This window comes from Triturus cristatus, chromosome 12 (assembly GCF_964204655.1).
Source record: "Triturus cristatus chromosome 12, aTriCri1.1, whole genome shotgun sequence".
NCBI lineage: Eukaryota > Metazoa > Chordata > Amphibia > Caudata > Salamandridae > Triturus > Triturus cristatus.
This window is the reverse complement of record NC_140595.1, coordinates 659,769,700-659,786,961: the sequence shown is the minus strand read 5'-3', so window position 1 is coordinate 659,786,961 and position 17,262 is coordinate 659,769,700. Positions and strand designations below refer to the sequence as shown.

At 40.9% G+C, this 17,262-nt stretch overlaps 12 non-coding genes across 12 annotated transcripts; 6 read left to right on the top strand and 6 right to left on the bottom strand.

The window, feature by feature from the left end:
* Positions 1 to 1,040: 1,040 nt before the first annotated feature.
* Positions 1,041 to 1,122, bottom strand: TRNAS-GCU (transfer RNA serine (anticodon GCU)). The gene has a single exon. It is a non-coding gene; the product is annotated as a tRNA-Ser (tRNA).
* Positions 1,123 to 1,534: 412 nt separating this feature from the next.
* TRNAI-UAU (transfer RNA isoleucine (anticodon UAU)) lies at positions 1,535 to 1,629 on the top strand. The gene is made up of 2 exons: positions 1,535 to 1,572; positions 1,594 to 1,629. It is a non-coding gene; the product is annotated as a tRNA-Ile (tRNA).
* Positions 1,630 to 3,449: 1,820 nt separating this feature from the next.
* TRNAS-GCU (transfer RNA serine (anticodon GCU)) lies at positions 3,450 to 3,531 on the bottom strand. The gene has a single exon. It is a non-coding gene; the product is annotated as a tRNA-Ser (tRNA).
* A 412-nt stretch (positions 3,532 to 3,943) lies between these two features.
* TRNAI-UAU (transfer RNA isoleucine (anticodon UAU)) lies at positions 3,944 to 4,038 on the top strand. The gene is made up of 2 exons: positions 3,944 to 3,981; positions 4,003 to 4,038. It is a non-coding gene; the product is annotated as a tRNA-Ile (tRNA).
* A 2,315-nt stretch (positions 4,039 to 6,353) lies between these two features.
* TRNAI-UAU (transfer RNA isoleucine (anticodon UAU)) lies at positions 6,354 to 6,448 on the top strand. The gene is made up of 2 exons: positions 6,354 to 6,391; positions 6,413 to 6,448. It is a non-coding gene; the product is annotated as a tRNA-Ile (tRNA).
* A 1,821-nt stretch (positions 6,449 to 8,269) lies between these two features.
* On the bottom strand, positions 8,270 to 8,351 carry TRNAS-GCU (transfer RNA serine (anticodon GCU)). Its single transcript has one exon. It is a non-coding gene; the product is annotated as a tRNA-Ser (tRNA).
* Positions 8,352 to 10,693: 2,342 nt separating this feature from the next.
* On the bottom strand, positions 10,694 to 10,775 carry TRNAS-GCU (transfer RNA serine (anticodon GCU)). The gene has a single exon. It is a non-coding gene; the product is annotated as a tRNA-Ser (tRNA).
* A 412-nt stretch (positions 10,776 to 11,187) lies between these two features.
* TRNAI-UAU (transfer RNA isoleucine (anticodon UAU)) lies at positions 11,188 to 11,282 on the top strand. The gene is made up of 2 exons: positions 11,188 to 11,225; positions 11,247 to 11,282. It is a non-coding gene; the product is annotated as a tRNA-Ile (tRNA).
* Positions 11,283 to 13,102: 1,820 nt separating this feature from the next.
* TRNAS-GCU (transfer RNA serine (anticodon GCU)) lies at positions 13,103 to 13,184 on the bottom strand. Its single transcript has one exon. It is a non-coding gene; the product is annotated as a tRNA-Ser (tRNA).
* Positions 13,185 to 13,596: 412 nt separating this feature from the next.
* Positions 13,597 to 13,691, top strand: TRNAI-UAU (transfer RNA isoleucine (anticodon UAU)). The gene is made up of 2 exons: positions 13,597 to 13,634; positions 13,656 to 13,691. It is a non-coding gene; the product is annotated as a tRNA-Ile (tRNA).
* Positions 13,692 to 15,511: 1,820 nt separating this feature from the next.
* On the bottom strand, positions 15,512 to 15,593 carry TRNAS-GCU (transfer RNA serine (anticodon GCU)). The gene has a single exon. It is a non-coding gene; the product is annotated as a tRNA-Ser (tRNA).
* A 412-nt stretch (positions 15,594 to 16,005) lies between these two features.
* TRNAI-UAU (transfer RNA isoleucine (anticodon UAU)) lies at positions 16,006 to 16,100 on the top strand. Its single transcript has 2 exons — positions 16,006 to 16,043; positions 16,065 to 16,100. It is a non-coding gene; the product is annotated as a tRNA-Ile (tRNA).
* The last annotated feature ends 1,162 nt before the right edge of the window (positions 16,101 to 17,262 follow it).

Sequence of the window (17,262 nt, the reverse complement as noted above, 5' to 3'; positions counted from 1 at the left end):
AAAGTATTTTATGGGGGAAGACTTTCACATCTCCTTGGTGAAATTTGTAGGGCCTTATAACATCCTTTCTGTGGATGCAGATTCAGTCGGAACAGAGGTCCTAGTCCTCGCTCTGCCTTTCAAAGGAACTGTAAATATGCATGGCTTATTTGGCTTTGCCCGGATGGGCTTGCCCGGCAGGGTGAGAATTGCGTTTGTCAGGCGTTCGTCAGGCGATCGGAAGGGGTGAGGCAATAATTTATAATTCAATGATCTTCATGATATTTTCTTGATAATATGAAAGCAGGAAAGGGAAGCTTGGCAATAAGCAATCCTAAAGCAAGGTGTGACTCCAGGGAAGAATGACTTGAAAACAACATACAGAAAGACTCATGTAAAAAGGCCCTGATGAGGCTTGAACTCATGACCCCTGGTTTACAAGACCAGTGCTCTGCCACTGAGCTACAAGGCCAGTCGGCACGCAGGATGTAAATTGCAACATGTATTCTTACTGAGGTATGAATATATCTATGATTTTGAGACTCTGTATGGAAACGTAGTTGCATATGAATGTCCACGTGCGCGCACACATTGAAGACCATGCTTAAGGCACTTTTTTTGGAAGTATGAAAAACTACATTTTCATATGAGAAAATAAGAGTTTTCGCATTCAAGACCATACCGATAGCTCTAGTTAGTATGTCTGCAATCAGTGACATATAGAGAACCCACTTATTAGAAGTGATCTGTCTCTGTGGGGCAGACATATGTTAACAGTCATTCATTTGAGACGGCCTAAACTTTAGGAGTAAGAGCTGCTTTCTTATCAATCTATTTATCCAAACTGGTTAATAAGCCAGGAGTGAGTGAAAGGCAATCCTCTGGAAACTCCATGAAAGATCTAATTTCTATTACGCACAAAATACTTCACTTTATTTGACATATTTGTTAAAATGGAACAGTCAGATGATCCCATCTAGCGGATCCTGGCTCTGTCTTGAAAGAGAGTGTAATTATACTACAAGAAATGCTGGCCATCAAAAGAGACTCTGATGGCTTTCCGACGAAGGTGGGATTCGAACCCACGCGTGCAGAGCACAATGGATTAGCAGTCCATCGCCTTAACCACTCGGCCACCTCGTCTGCCCTACAGCCCCATCTGAAACCTTGCTTCACAAAAGGTACTGAAGTGTCAATATACTGTACCTAAAAAAGAAAAAAACAGCTGAGGCAAGATCTCACATTCCACGTCTTCCCCCAATCAGGGACCTACATTTCATTTTTGGGAAATTCTTACTATGTGCTAATTACAAATATTCATAAGATTCCCCTAGACTTTGTCAGAACTGTCAAGATATAATTCTATGGGGTTTTGAATAGACAGAGCATATGTTATAGGACAATTATAGAATCTATTCCGTTTGGACTGTATTTTTAATAGTCATGATAACATGCTAGCATGTGAGTCGATCTTGCACAGTGAATGATGGAGCAGTGTCTGTCATCTACTTGGTCAGCTGTAGATGGCTCACCTGGGGAGATGTGAAAAGAGAGAGCTCCAGTGGCGCAATCGGTTAGCGCGCGGTACTTATACAGCAGTACTTGCACTGAGCCATGCCGAGGTTGTGAGTTCGAGCCTCACCTGGAGCAGCCGTGTTGTTTTTCATAAACCATTTCACAAAAAGTAAAGTTTAAACTCAGAGTATGGACGGCCCTTGCTAGAGAGTCTTTACTTCTTATAGGATCTACGTGTCCTACTCCTCTGGGTGCCAAATATCACATATCCTCCGCGATGCTCAGTTTAAACATTCCATGATGTGCCATCTTGCATTTCATGCAAACACCACATCAGTGCATTTAAAAATACATTTGTAGAATAATAAATATGATGAAAACAGTGTTCTCACATGATAACCATAAACTGAAGAGCTGCAAAAAATGCTGTATCAGCTACTTACAATAAAAGGTGACTCGAAAAAACTAGCAAAAGAAGAGCATCATCATATTAAAGGTTCTATTCACCATCTTGAGTTGCACCATAGCAGCTTATGGTGCTTTTCTGCTCAGAGTGTGCCTCCAATCCCACATTCATTTTTAATTTCTTTGCAGTTTAAAAAACAACAATTACTGCTCGAAGTTCACTTTTCAAAACCATTCAACCTATTAAATGTATTTCTCTAACCTATGAATGTGGTCCATGTTCACTTTTCCTCATCTTCATCTCGATACTCCTTTCCCAGAAACCAGGTTCACTTCTTCATTCAACCCACCCATCCAAAGTCATCAAATCTTTGAAGCAAGTCTGCCTATTCTCCCTTTCTCTCTATGTACAAGATACCTTGTATCATTTGAATGGACAGCAGGAGAGAAGGATATTTATGGTGAGTGGGGGTGGGGTTTTGAGGAGTAACCTCATTTGCCTAAGAGCCGGGGTATCTGGGAAAAAAAGTATTTTATTGGGGAAGACTTTCACATCTCCTTGGTGAAATTTGTAGGGCCTTATAACATCCTTTCTGTGGATGCAGATTCAGTCGGAACAGAGGTCCTAGTCCTCGCTCTGCCTTTCAAAGGAACTGTAAATATGCATGGCTTATTTGCTTTGCCCGGCAGGGTGAGAATGACGTTTGTCAGGCGTTCGTCAGGCGATCAGAAGGGGTGAGGCAATCATTTATAATTCAATGATCTTCATGATATTTTCTTGATAATATGAAAGCAGGAAAGGGAAGCTTGGCAATAAGCAATCCTAAAGCAAGGTGTGACTCCAGGGAAGAATGACTTGAAAACAACATACAGAAAGACTCATGTAAAAAGGCCCTGATGAGGCTTGAACTCATGACCCCTGGTTTACAAGACCAGTGCTCTGCCACTGAGCTACAAGGCCAGTCTACACGCAGGATGTAAATTGCAACATGTATTCTTACTGAGGTATGAATATATCTATGATTTTGAGACTCTGTATGGAAACGTAGTTGCATATGAATGTCCACGTGCGCGCACACATTGAAGACCATGCTTAAGGCACTTTTTTTGGAAGTATGAAAAACTACATTTTCATATGAGAAAATAAGAGTTTTCGCATTCAAGACCATACCGATAGCTCTAGTTAGTATGTCTGCAATCAGTGACATATAGAGAACCCACTTATTAGAAGTGATCTGTCTCTGTGGGGCAGACATATGTTAACAGTCATTCATTTGAGACGGCCTAAACTTTAGGAGTAAGAGCTGCTTTCTTATCAATCTATTTATCCAAACTGGTTAATAAGCCAGGAGTGAGTGAAAGGCAATCCTCTGGAAACTCCATGAAAGATCTAATTTCTATTACGCACAAAATACTTCACTTTATTTGACATATTTGTTAAAATGGAACAGTCAGATGATCTCATCTAGCGGATCCTGGCTCTGTCTTGAAAGAGAGTGTAATTATACTACAAGAAATGCTGGCCATCAAAAGAGACTCTGATGGCTTTCCGACGAAGGTGGGATTCGAACCCACGCGTGCAGAGCACAATGGATTAGCAGTCCATCGCCTTAACCACTCGGCCACCTCGTCTGCCCTACAGCCCCATCTGAAACCTTGCTTCACAAAAGGTACTGAAGTGTCAATATACTGTACCTAAAAAAGAAAAAAACAGCTGAGGCAAGATCTCACATTCCACGTCTTCCCCCAATCAGGGACCTACATTTCATTTTTGGGAAATTCTTACTATGTGCTAATTACAAATATTCATAAGATTCCCCTAGACTTTGTCAGAACTGTCAAGATATAATTCTATGGGGTTTTGAATAGACAGAGCATATGTTATAGGACAATTATAGAATCTATTCCGTTTGGACTGTATTTTTAATAGTCATGATAACATGCTAGCATGTGAGTCGATCTTGCACAGTGAATGATGGAGCAGTGTCTGTCATCTACTTGGTCAGCTGTAGATGGCTCACCTGGGGAGATGTGAAAAGAGAGAGCTCCAGTGGCGCAATCGGTTAGCGCGCAGTACTTATACAGCAGTACTTGCACTGAGCCATGCCGAGGTTGTGAGTTCGAGCCTCACCTGGAGCAGCCGTGTTGTTTTTCATAAACCATTTCACAAAAAGTAAAGTTTAAACTCAGAGTATGGACGGCCCTTGCTAGAGAGTCTTTACTTCTTATAGGATCTACGTGTCCTACTCCTCTGGGTGCCAAATATCACATATCCTCCGCGATGCTCAGTTTAAACATTCCATGATGTGCCATCTTGCATTTCATGCAAACACCACATCAGTGCATTTAAAAATACATTTGTAGAATAATAAATATGATGAAAACAGTGTTCTCACATGATAACCATAAACTGAAGAGCTGCAAAAAATGCTGTATCAGCTACTTACAATAAAAGGTGACTCGAAAAAACTAGCAAAAGAAGAGCATCATCATATTAAAGGTTCTATTCACCATCTTGAGTTGCACCATAGCAGCTTATGGTGCTTTTCTGCTCAGAGTGTGCCTCCAATCCCACATTCATTTTTAATTTCTTTGCAGTTTAAAAAACAACAATTACTGCTCGAAGTTCACTTTTCAAAACCATTCAACCTATTAAATGTATTTCTCTAACCTATGAATGTGGTCCATGTTCACTTTTCCTCATCTTCATCTCGATACTCCTTTCCCAGAAACCAGGTTCACTTCTTAATTCAACCCACCCATCCAAAGTCATCAAATCTTTGAAGCAAGTCTGCCTATTCTCCCTTTCTCTCTATGTACAAGATACCTTGTATCATTTGAATGGACAGCAGGAGAGAAGGATATTTATGGTGAGTGGGGGTGGGGTTTTGAGGAGTAACCTCATTTGCCTAAGAGCCGGGGTATCTGGGAAAAAAAGTATTTTATTGGGGAAGACTTTCACATCTCCTTGGTGAAATTTGTAGGGCCTTATAACATCCTTTCTGTGGATGCAGATTCAGTCGGAACAGAGGTCCTAGTCTTCGCTCTGCCTTTCAAAGGAACTGTAAATATGCATGGCTTATTTGGCTTTGCCCGGCAGGGTGAGAATGACGTTTGTCAGGCGTTCGTCAGACGATCGGAAGGGGTGAGGCAATCATTTATAATTCAATGATCTTCATGATATTTTCTTGATAATATGAAAGCAGGAAAGGGAAGCTTGGCAATAAGCAATCCTAAAGCAAGGTGTGACTCCAGGGAAGAATGACTTGAAAACAACATACAGAAAGACTCATGTAAAAAGGCCCTGATGAGGCTTGAACTCATGACCCCTGGTTTACAAGACCAGTGCTCTGCCACTGAGCTACAAGGCCAGTCTGCACGCAGGATGTAAATTGCAACATGTATTCTTACTGAGGTATGAATATATCTATGATTTTGAGACTCTATATGGAAACGTAGTTGCATATGAATGTCCACGTGCGCGCACACATTGAAGACCATGCTTAAGGCACTTTTTTTGGAAGTATGAAAAACTACATTTTCATATGAGAAAATAAGAGTTTTCGCATTCAAGACCATACCGATAGCTCTAGTTAGTATGTCTGCAATCAGTGACATATAGAGAACCCACTTATTAGAAGTGATCTGTCTCTGTGGGGCAGACATATGTTAACAGTCATTCATTTGAGAATGCCTAAACTTTAGGAGTAAGAGCTGCTTTCTTATCAATCTATTTATCCAAACTGGTTAATAAGCCAGGAGTGAGTGAAAGGCAATCCTCTGGAAACTCCATGAAAGATCTAATTTCTATTACGCACAAAATACTTCACTTTATTTGACATATTTGTTAAAATGGAACAGTCAGATGATCCCATCTAGCGGATCCTGGCTCTGTCTTGAAAGAGAGTGTAATTATACTACAAGAAATGCTGGCCATCAAAAGAGACTCTGATGGCTTTCCGACGAAGGTGGGATTCGAACCCACGCGTGCAGAGGACAATGGATTAGCAGTCCATCGCCTTAACCACTCAGCCACCTCATCTGCCCTACAGCCCCATCTGAAACCTTGCTTCACAAAAGGTACTGAAGTGTCAATATACTGTACCTAAAAAAGAAAAAAACAGCTGAGGCAAGATCTCACATTCCACGTCTTCCCCCAATCAGGGACCTACATTTCATTTTTGGGAAATTCTTACTATGTGCTAATTACAAATATTCATAAGATTCCCCGAGACTTTGTCAGAACTGTCAAGATATAATTCTATGGGGTTTTGAATAGACAGAGCATATGTTATAGGACAATTATAGAATCTATTCCGTTTGGACTGTATTTTTAATAGTCATGATAACATGCTAGCATGTGAGTCGATCTTGCACAGTGAATGATGGAGCAGTGTCTGTCATCTACTTGGTCAGCTGTAGATGGCTCACCTGGGGAGATGTGAAAAGAGAGAGCTCCAGTGGTGCAATCGGTTAGCGCGCGGTACTTATACAGCAGTACTTGCACTGAGCCATGCCGAGGTTGTGAGTTCGAGCCTCACCTGGAGCAGCCGTGTTGTTTTTCATAAACCATTTCACAAAAAGTAAAGTTTAAACTCAGAGTATGGACGGCCCTTGCTAGAGAGTCTTTACTTCTTATAGGATCTACGTGTCCTACTCCTCTGGGTGCCAAATATCACATATCCTCCGCGATGCTCAGTTTAAACATTCCATGATGTGCCATCTTGCATTTCATGCAAACACCACATCAGTGCATTTAAAAATACATTTGTAGAATAATAAATATGATGAAAACAGTGTTCTCACATGATAACCATAAACTGAAGAGCTGCAAAAAATGCTGTATCAGCTACTTACAATAAAAGGTGACTCGAAAAAACTAGCAAAAGAAGAGCATCATCATATTAAAGGTTCTATTCACCATCTTGAGTTGCACCATAGCAGCTTATGGTGCTTTTCTGCTCAGAGTGTGCCTCCAATCCCACATTCATTTTTAATTTCTTTGCAGTTTAAAAAACAACAATTACTGCTCGAAGTTCACTTTTCAAAACCATTCAACCTATTAAATGTATTTCTCTAACCTATGAATGTGGTCCATGTTCACTTTTCCTCATCTTCATCTCGATACTCCTTTCCCAGAAACCAGGTTCACTTCTTCATTCAACCCACCCATCCAAAGTCACCAAATCTTTGAAGCAAGTCTGCCTATTCTCCCTTTCTCTCTATGTACAAGATACCTTGTATCATTTGAATGGACAGCAGGAGAGAAGGATATTTATGGTGAGTGGGGGTGGGGTTTTGAGGAGTAACCTCATTTGCCTAAGAGCCGGGGTATCTGGGAAAAAAAGTATTTTATGGGGGAAGACTTTCACATCTCCTTGGTGAAATTTGTAGGGCCTTATAACATCCTTTCTGTGGATGCAGATTCAGTCGGAACAGAGGTCCTAGTCCTTGCTCTGCCTTTCAAAGGAACTGTAAATATGCATGGCTTATTTGGCTTTGCCCGGCAGGGTGAGAATGGCGTTTGTCAGGCGTTCGTCAGGCGATCGGAAGGGGTGAGGCAATAATTTATAATTCAATGATCTTCATGATATTTTCTTGATAATATGAAAGCAGGAAAGGGAAGCTTGGCAATAAGCAATCCTAAAGCAAGGTGTGACTCCAGGGAAGAATGACTTGAAAACAACATACAGAAAGACTCATGTAAAAAGGCCCTGATGAGGCTTGAACTCATGACCCCTGGTTTACAAGACCAGTGCTCTGCCACTGAGCTACAAGGCCAGTCTGCACGCAGGATGTAAATTGCAACATGTATTCTTACTGAGGTATGAATATATCTATGATTTTGAGACTCTGTATGGAAACGTAGTTGCATATGAATGTCCACGTGCGCGCACACATTGAAGACCATGCTTAAGGCACTTTTTTTGGAAGTATGAAAAACTACATTTTCATATGAGAAAATAAGAGTTTTCGCATTCAAGACCATACCGATAGCTCTAGTTAGTATGTCTGCAATCAGTGACATATAGAGAACCCACTTATTAGAAGTGATCTGTCTCTGTGGGGCAGACATATGTTAACAGTCATTCATTTGAGACGGCCTAAACTTTAGGAGTAAGAGCTGCTTTCTTATCAATCTATTTATCCAAACTGGTTAATAAGCCAGGAGTGAGTGAAAGGCAATCCTCTGGAAACTCCATGAAAGATCTAATTTCTATTACGCACAAAATACTTCACTTTATTTGACATATTTGTTAAAATGGAACAGTCAGATGATCTCATCTAGCGGATCCTGGCTCTGTCTTGAAAGAGAGTGTAATTATACTACAAGAAATGCTGGCCATCAAAAGAGACTCTGATGGCTTTCCGACGAAGGTGGGATTCGAACCCACGCGTGCAGAGCACAATGGATTAGCAGTCCATCGCCTTAACCACTCGGCCACCTCGTCTGCCCTACAGCCCCATCTGAAACCTTGCTTCACAAAAGGTACTGAAGTGTCAATATACTGTACCTAAAAAAGAAAAAAACAGCTGAGGCAAGATCTCACATTCCACGTCTTCCCCCAATCAGGGACCTACATTTCATTTTTGGGAAATTCTTACTATGTGCTAATTACAAATATTCATAAGATTCCCCTAGACTTTGTCAGAACTGTCAAGATATAATTCTATGGGGTTTTGAATAGACAGAGCATATGTTATAGGACAATTATAGAATCTATTCCGTTTGGACTGTATTTTTAATAGTCATGATAACATGCTAGCATGTGAGTCGATCTTGCACAGTGAATGATGGAGCAGTGTCTGTCATCTACTTGGTCAGCTGTAGATGGCTCACCTGGGGAGATGTGAAAAGAGAGAGCTCCAGTGGTGCAATCAGTTAGCGCGCAGTACTTATACAGCAGTACTTGCACTGAGCCATGCCGAGGTTGTGAGTTCGAGCCTCACCTGGAGCAGCCGTGTTGTTTTTCATAAACCATTTCACAAAAAGTAAAGTTTAAACTCAGAGTATGGACGGCCCTTGCTAGAGAGTCTTTACTTCTTATAGGATCTACGTGTCCTACTCCTCTGGGTGCCAAATATCACATATCCTCCGCGATGCTCAGTTTAAACATTCCATGATGTGCCATCTTGCATTTCATGCAAACACCACATCAGTGCATTTAAAAATACATTTGTAGAATAATAAATATGATGAAAACAGTGTTCTCACATGATAACCATAAACTGAAGAGCTGCAAAAAATGCTGTATCAGCTACTTACAATAAAAGGTGACTCGAAAAAACTAGCAAAAGAAGAGCATCATCATATTAAAGGTTCTATTCACCATCTTGAGTTGCACCATAGCAGCTTATGGTGCTTTTCTGCTCAGAGTGTGCCTCCAATCCCACATTCATTTTTAATTTCTTTGCAGTTTAAAAAACAACAATTACTGCTCGAAGTTCACTTTTCAAAACCATTCAACCTATTAAATGTATTTCTCTAACCTATGAATGTGGTCCATGTTCACTTTTCCTCATCTTCATCTCGATACTCCTTTCCCAGAAACCAGGTTCACTTCTTCATTCAACCCACCCATCCAAGGTCACCAAATCTTTGAAGCAAGTCTGCCTATTCTCCCTTTCTCTCTATGTACAAGATACCTTGTATCATTTGAATGGACAGCAGGAGAGAAGGATATTTATGGTGAGTGGGGGTGGGGTTTTGAGGAGTAACCTCATTTGCCTAAGAGCCGGGGTATCTGGGAAAAAAAGTATTTTATGGGGGAAGACTTTCACATCTCCTTGGTGAAATTTGTAGGGCCTTATAACATCCTTTCTGTGGATGCAGATTCAGTCGGAACAGAGGTCCTAGTCCTCGCTCTGCCTTTCAAAGGAACTGTAAATATGCATGGCTTATTTGGCTTTGCCCGGCAGGGCTTGCCCGGCAGGGTGAGAATTGCGTTTGTCAGGCGTTCGTCAGGCGATCGGAAGGGGTGAGGCAATAATTTATAATTCAATGATCTTCATGATATTTTCTTGATAATATGAAAGCAGGAAAGGGAAGCTTGGCAATAAGCAATCCTAAAGCAAGGTGTGACTCCAGGGAAGAATGACTTGAAAACAACATACAGAAAGACTCATGTAAAAAGGCCCTGATGAGGCTTGAACTCATGACCCCTGGTTTACAAGACCAGTGCTCTGCCACTGAGCTACAAGGCCAGTCGGCACGCAGGATGTAAATTGCAACATGTATTCTTACTGAGGTATGAATATATCTATGATTTTGAGACTCTGTATGGAAACGTAGTTGCATATGAATGTCCACGTGCGCGCACACATTGAAGACCATGCTTAAGGCACTTTTTTTGGAAGTATGAAAAACTACATTTTCATATGAGAAAATAAGAGTTTTCGCATTCAAGACCATACCGATAGCTCTAGTTAGTATGTCTGCAATCAGTGACATATAGAGAACCCACTTATTAGAAGTGATCTGTCTCTGTGGGGCAGACATATGTTAACAGTCATTCATTTGAGACGGCCTAAACTTTAGGAGTAAGAGCTGCTTTCTTATCAATCTATTTATCCAAACTGGTTAATAAGCCAGGAGTGAGTGAAAGGCAATCCTCTGGAAACTCCATGAAAGATCTAATTTCTATTACGCACAAAATACTTCACTTTATTTGACATATTTGTTAAAATGGAACAGTCAGATGATCCCATCTAGCGGATCCTGGCTCTGTCTTGAAAGAGAGTGTAATTATACTACAAGAAATGCTGGCCATCAAAAGAGACTCTGATGGCTTTCCGACGAAGGTGGGATTCGAACCCACGCGTGCAGAGCACAATGGATTAGCAGTCCATCGCCTTAACCACTCGGCCACCTCGTCTGCCCTACAGCCCCATCTGAAACCTTGCTTCACAAAAGGTACTGAAGTGTCAATATACTGTACCTAAAAAAGAAAAAAACAGCTGAGGCAAGATCTCACATTCCACGTCTTCCCCCAATCAGGGACCTACATTTCATTTTTGGGAAATTCTTACTATGTGCTAATTACAAATATTCATAAGATTCCCCTAGACTTTGTCAGAACTGTCAAGATATAATTCTATGGGGTTTTGAATAGACAGAGCATATGTTATAGGACAATTATAGAATCTATTCCGTTTGGACTGTATTTTTAATAGTCATGATAACATGCTAGCATGTGAGTCGATCTTGCACAGTGAATGATGGAGCAGTGTCTGTCATCTACTTGGTCAGCTGTAGATGGCTCACCTGGGGAGATGTGAAAAGAGAGAGCTCCAGTGGCGCAATCGGTTAGCGCGCGGTACTTATACAGCAGTACTTGCACTGAGCCATGCCGAGGTTGTGAGTTCGAGCCTCACCTGGAGCAGCCGTGTTGTTTTTCATAAACCATTTCACAAAAAGTAAAGTTTAAACTCAGAGTATGGACGGCCCTTGCTAGAGAGTCTTTACTTCTTATAGGATCTACGTGTCCTACTCCTCTGGGTGCCAAATATCACATATCCTCCGCGATGCTCAGTTTAAACATTCCATGATGTGCCATCTTGCATTTCATGCAAACACCACATCAGTGCATTTAAAAATACATTTGTAGAATAATAAATATGATGAAAACAGTGTTCTCACATGATAACCATAAACTGAAGAGCTGCAAAAAATGCTGTATCAGCTACTTACAATAAAAGGTGACTCGAAAAAACTAGCAAAAGAAGAGCATCATCATATTAAAGGTTCTATTCACCATCTTGAGTTGCACCATAGCAGCTTATGGTGCTTTTCTGCTCAGAGTGTGCCTCCAATCCCACATTCATTTTTAATTTCTTTGCAGTTTAAAAAACAACAATTACTGCTCGAAGTTCACTTTTCAAAACCATTCAACCTATTAAATGTATTTCTCTAACCTATGAATGTGGTCCATGTTCACTTTTCCTCATCTTCATCTCGATACTCCTTTCCCAGAAACCAGGTTCACTTCTTCATTCAACCCACCCATCCAAAGTCATCAAATCTTTGAAGCAAGTCTGCCTATTCTCCCTTTCTCTCTATGTACAAGATACCTTGTATCATTTGAATGGACAGCAGGAGAGAAGGATATTTATGGTGAGTGGGGGTGGGGTTTTGAGGAGTAACCTCATTTGCCTAAGAGCCGGGGTATCTGGGAAAAAAAGTATTTTATTGGGGAAGACTTTCACATCTCCTTGGTGAAATTTGTAGGGCCTTATAACATCCTTTCTGTGGATGCAGATTCAGTCGGAACAGAGGTCCTAGTCCTCGCTCTGCCTTTCAAAGGAACTGTAAATATGCATGGCTTATTTGCTTTGCCCGGCAGGGTGAGAATGACGTTTGTCAGGCGTTCGTCAGGCGATCAGAAGGGGTGAGGCAATCATTTATAATTCAATGATCTTCATGATATTTTCTTGATAATATGAAAGCAGGAAAGGGAAGCTTGGCAATAAGCAATCCTAAAGCAAGGTGTGACTCCAGGGAAGAATGACTTGAAAACAACATACAGAAAGACTCATGTAAAAAGGCCCTGATGAGGCTTGAACTCATGACCCCTGGTTTACAAGACCAGTGCTCTGCCACTGAGCTACAAGGCCAGTCTGCACGCAGGATGTAAATTGCAACATGTATTCTTACTGAGGTATGAATATATCTATGATTTTGAGACTCTGTATGGAAACGTAGTTGCATATGAATGTCCACGTGCGCGCACACATTGAAGACCATGCTTAAGGCACTTTTTTTGGAAGTATGAAAAACTACATTTTCATATGAGAAAATAAGAGTTTTCGCATTCAAGACCATACCGATAGCTCTAGTTAGTATGTCTGCAATCAGTGACATATAGAGAACCCACTTATTAGAAGTGATCTGTCTCTGTGGGGCAGACATATGTTAACAGTCATTCATTTGAGACGGCCTAAACTTTAGGAGTAAGAGCTGCTTTCTTATCAATCTATTTATCCAAACTGGTTAATAAGCCAGGAGTGAGTGAAAGGCAATCCTCTGGAAACTCCATGAAAGATCTAATTTCTATTACGCACAAAATACTTCACTTTATTTGACATATTTGTTAAAATGGAACAGTCAGATGATCTCATCTAGCGGATCCTGGCTCTGTCTTGAAAGAGAGTGTAATTATACTACAAGAAATGCTGGCCATCAAAAGAGACTCTGATGGCTTTCCGACGAAGGTGGGATTCGAACCCACGCGTGCAGAGCACAATGGATTAGCAGTCCATCGCCTTAACCACTCGGCCACCTCGTCTGCCCTACAGCCCCATCTGAAACCTTGCTTCACAAAAGGTACTGAAGTGTCAATATACTGTACCTAAAAAAGAAAAAAACAGCTGAGGCAAGATCTCACATTCCACGTCTTCCCCCAATCAGGGACCTACATTTCATTTTTGGGAAATTCTTACTATGTGCTAATTACAAATATTCATAAGATTCCCCTAGACTTTGTCAGAACTGTCAAGATATAATTCTATGGGGTTTTGAATAGACAGAGCATATGTTATAGGACAATTATAGAATCTATTCCGTTTGGACTGTATTTTTAATAGTCATGATAACATGCTAGCATGTGAGTCGATCTTGCACAGTGAATGATGGAGCAGTGTCTGTCATCTACTTGGTCAGCTGTAGATGGCTCACCTGGGGAGATGTGAAAAGAGAGAGCTCCAGTGGCGCAATCGGTTAGCGCGCAGTACTTATACAGCAGTACTTGCACTGAGCCATGCCGAGGTTGTGAGTTCGAGCCTCACCTGGAGCAGCCGTGTTGTTTTTCATAAACCATTTCACAAAAAGTAAAGTTTAAACTCAGAGTATGGACGGCCCTTGCTAGAGAGTCTTTACTTCTTATAGGATCTACGTGTCCTACTCCTCTGGGTGCCAAATATCACATATCCTCCGCGATGCTCAGTTTAAACATTCCATGATGTGCCATCTTGCATTTCATGCAAACACCACATCAGTGCATTTAAAAATACATTTGTAGAATAATAAATATGATGAAAACAGTGTTCTCACATGATAACCATAAACTGAAGAGCTGCAAAAAATGCTGTATCAGCTACTTACAATAAAAGGTGACTCGAAAAAACTAGCAAAAGAAGAGCATCATCATATTAAAGGTTCTATTCACCATCTTGAGTTGCACCATAGCAGCTTATGGTGCTTTTCTGCTCAGAGTGTGCCTCCAATCCCACATTCATTTTTAATTTCTTTGCAGTTTAAAAAACAACAATTACTGCTCGAAGTTCACTTTTCAAAACCATTCAACCTATTAAATGTATTTCTCTAACCTATGAATGTGGTCCATGTTCACTTTTCCTCATCTTCATCTCGATACTCCTTTCCCAGAAACCAGGTTCACTTCTTAATTCAACCCACCCATCCAAAGTCATCAAATCTTTGAAGCAAGTCTGCCTATTCTCCCTTTCTCTCTATGTACAAGATACCTTGTATCATTTGAATGGACAGCAGGAGAGAAGGATATTTATGGTGAGTGGGGGTGGGGTTTTGAGGAGTAACCTCATTTGCCTAAGAGCCGGGGTATCTGGGAAAAAAAGTATTTTATTGGGGAAGACTTTCACATCTCCTTGGTGAAATTTGTAGGGCCTTATAACATCCTTTCTGTGGATGCAGATTCAGTCGGAACAGAGGTCCTAGTCCTCGCTCTGCCTTTCAAAGGAACTGTAAATATGCATGGCTTATTTGCTTTGCCCGGCAGGGTGAGAATGACGTTTGTCAGGCGTTCGTCAGGCGATCAGAAGGGGTGAGGCAATCATTTATAATTCAATGATCTTCATGATATTTTCTTGATAATATGAAAGCAGGAAAGGGAAGCTTGGCAATAAGCAATCCTAAAGCAAGGTGTGACTCCAGGGAAGAATGACTTGAAAACAACATACAGAAAGACTCATGTAAAAAGGCCCTGATGAGGCTTGAACTCATGACCCCTGGTTTACAAGACCAGTGCTCTGCCACTGAGCTACAAGGACAGTCTGCACGCAGGATGTAAATTGCAACATGTATTCTTACTGAGGTATGAATATATCTATGATTTTGAGACTCTGTATGGAAACGTAGTTGCATATGAATGTCCACGTGCGCGCACACATTGAAGACCATGCTTAAGGCACTTTTTTTGGAAGTATGAAAAACTACATTTTCATATGAGAAAATAAGAGTTTTCGCATTCAAGACCATACCGATAGCTCTAGTTAGTATGTCTGCAATCAGTGACATATAGAGAACCCACTTATTAGAAGTGATCTGTCTCTGTGGGGCAGACATATGTTAACAGTCATTCATTTGAGACGGCCTAAACTTTAGGAGTAAGAGCTGCTTTCTTATCAATCTATTTATCCAAACTGGTTAATAAGCCAGGAGTGAGTGAAAGGCAATCCTCTGGAAACTCCATGAAAGATCTAATTTCTATTACGCACAAAATACTTCACTTTATTTGACATATTTGTTAAAATGGAACAGTCAGATGATCTCATCTAGCGGATCCTGGCTCTGTCTTGAAAGAGAGTGTAATTATACTACAAGAAATGCTGGCCATCAAAAGAGACTCTGATGGCTTTCCGACGAAGGTGGGATTCGAACCCACGCGTGCAGAGCACAATGGATTAGCAGTCCATCGCCTTAACCACTCGGCCACCTCGTCTGCCCTACAGCCCCATCTGAAACCTTGCTTCACAAAAGGTACTGAAGTGTCAATATACTGTACCTAAAAAAGAAAAAAACAGCTGAGGCAAGATCTCACATTCCACGTCTTCCCCCAATCAGGGACCTACATTTCATTTTTGGGAAATTCTTACTATGTGCTAATTACAAATATTCATAAGATTCCCCTAGACTTTGTCAGAACTGTCAAGATATAATTCTATGGGGTTTTGAATAGACAGAGCATATGTTATAGGACAATTATAGAATCTATTCCGTTTGGACTGTATTTTTAATAGTCATGATAACATGCTAGCATGTGAGTCGATCTTGCACAGTGAATGATGGAGCAGTGTCTGTCATCTACTTGGTCAGCTGTAGATGGCTCACCTGGGGAGATGTGAAAAGAGAGAGCTCCAGTGGCGCAATCGGTTAGCGCGCAGTACTTATACAGCAGTACTTGCACTGAGCCATGCCGAGGTTGTGAGTTCGAGCCTCACCTGGAGCAGCCGTGTTGTTTTTCATAAACCATTTCACAAAAAGTAAAGTTTAAACTCAGAGTATGGACGGCCCTTGCTAGAGAGTCTTTACTTCTTATAGGATCTACGTGTCCTACTCCTCTGGGTGCCAAATATCACATATCCTCCGCGATGCTCAGTTTAAACATTCCATGATGTGCCATCTTGCATTTCATGCAAACACCACATCAGTGCATTTAAAAATACATTTGTAGAATAATAAATATGATGAAAACAGTGTTCTCACATGATAACCATAAACTGAAGAGCTGCAAAAAATGCTGTATCAGCTACTTACAATAAAAGGTGACTCGAAAAAACTAGCAAAAGAAGAGCATCATCATATTAAAGGTTCTATTCACCATCTTGAGTTGCACCATAGCAGCTTATGGTGCTTTTCTGCTCAGAGTGTGCCTCCAATCCCACATTCATTTTTAATTTCTTTGCAGTTTAAAAAACAACAATTACTGCTCGAAGTTCACTTTTCAAAACCATTCAACCTATTAAATGTATTTCTCTAACCTATGAATGTGGTCCATGTTCACTTTTCCTCATCTTCATCTCGATACTCCTTTCCCAGAAACCAGGTTCACTTCTTAATTCAACCCACCCATCCAAAGTCATCAAATCTTTGAAGCAAGTCTGCCTATTCTCCCTTTCTCTCTATGTACAAGATACCTTGTATCATTTGAATGGACAGCAGGAGAGAAGGATATTTATGGTGAGTGGGGGTGGGGTTTTGAGGAGTAACCTCATTTGCCTAAGAGCCGGGGTATCTGGGAAAAAAAGTATTTTATTGGGGAAGACTTTCACATCTCCTTGGTGAAATTTGTAGGGCCTTATAACATCCTTTCTGTGGATGCAGATTCAGTCGGAACAGAGGTCCTAGTCTTCGCTCTGCCTTTCAAAGGAACTGTAAATATGCATGGCTTATTTGGCTTTGCCCGGCAGGGTGAGAATGACGTTTGTCAGGCGTTCGTCAGACGATCGGAAGGGGTGAGGCAATCATTTATAATTCAATGATCTTCATGATATTTTCTTGATAATATGAAAGCAGGAAAGGGAAGCTTGGCAATAAGCAATCCTAAAGCAAGGTGTGACTCCAGGGAAGAATGACTTGAAAACAACATACAGAAAGACTCATGTAAAAAA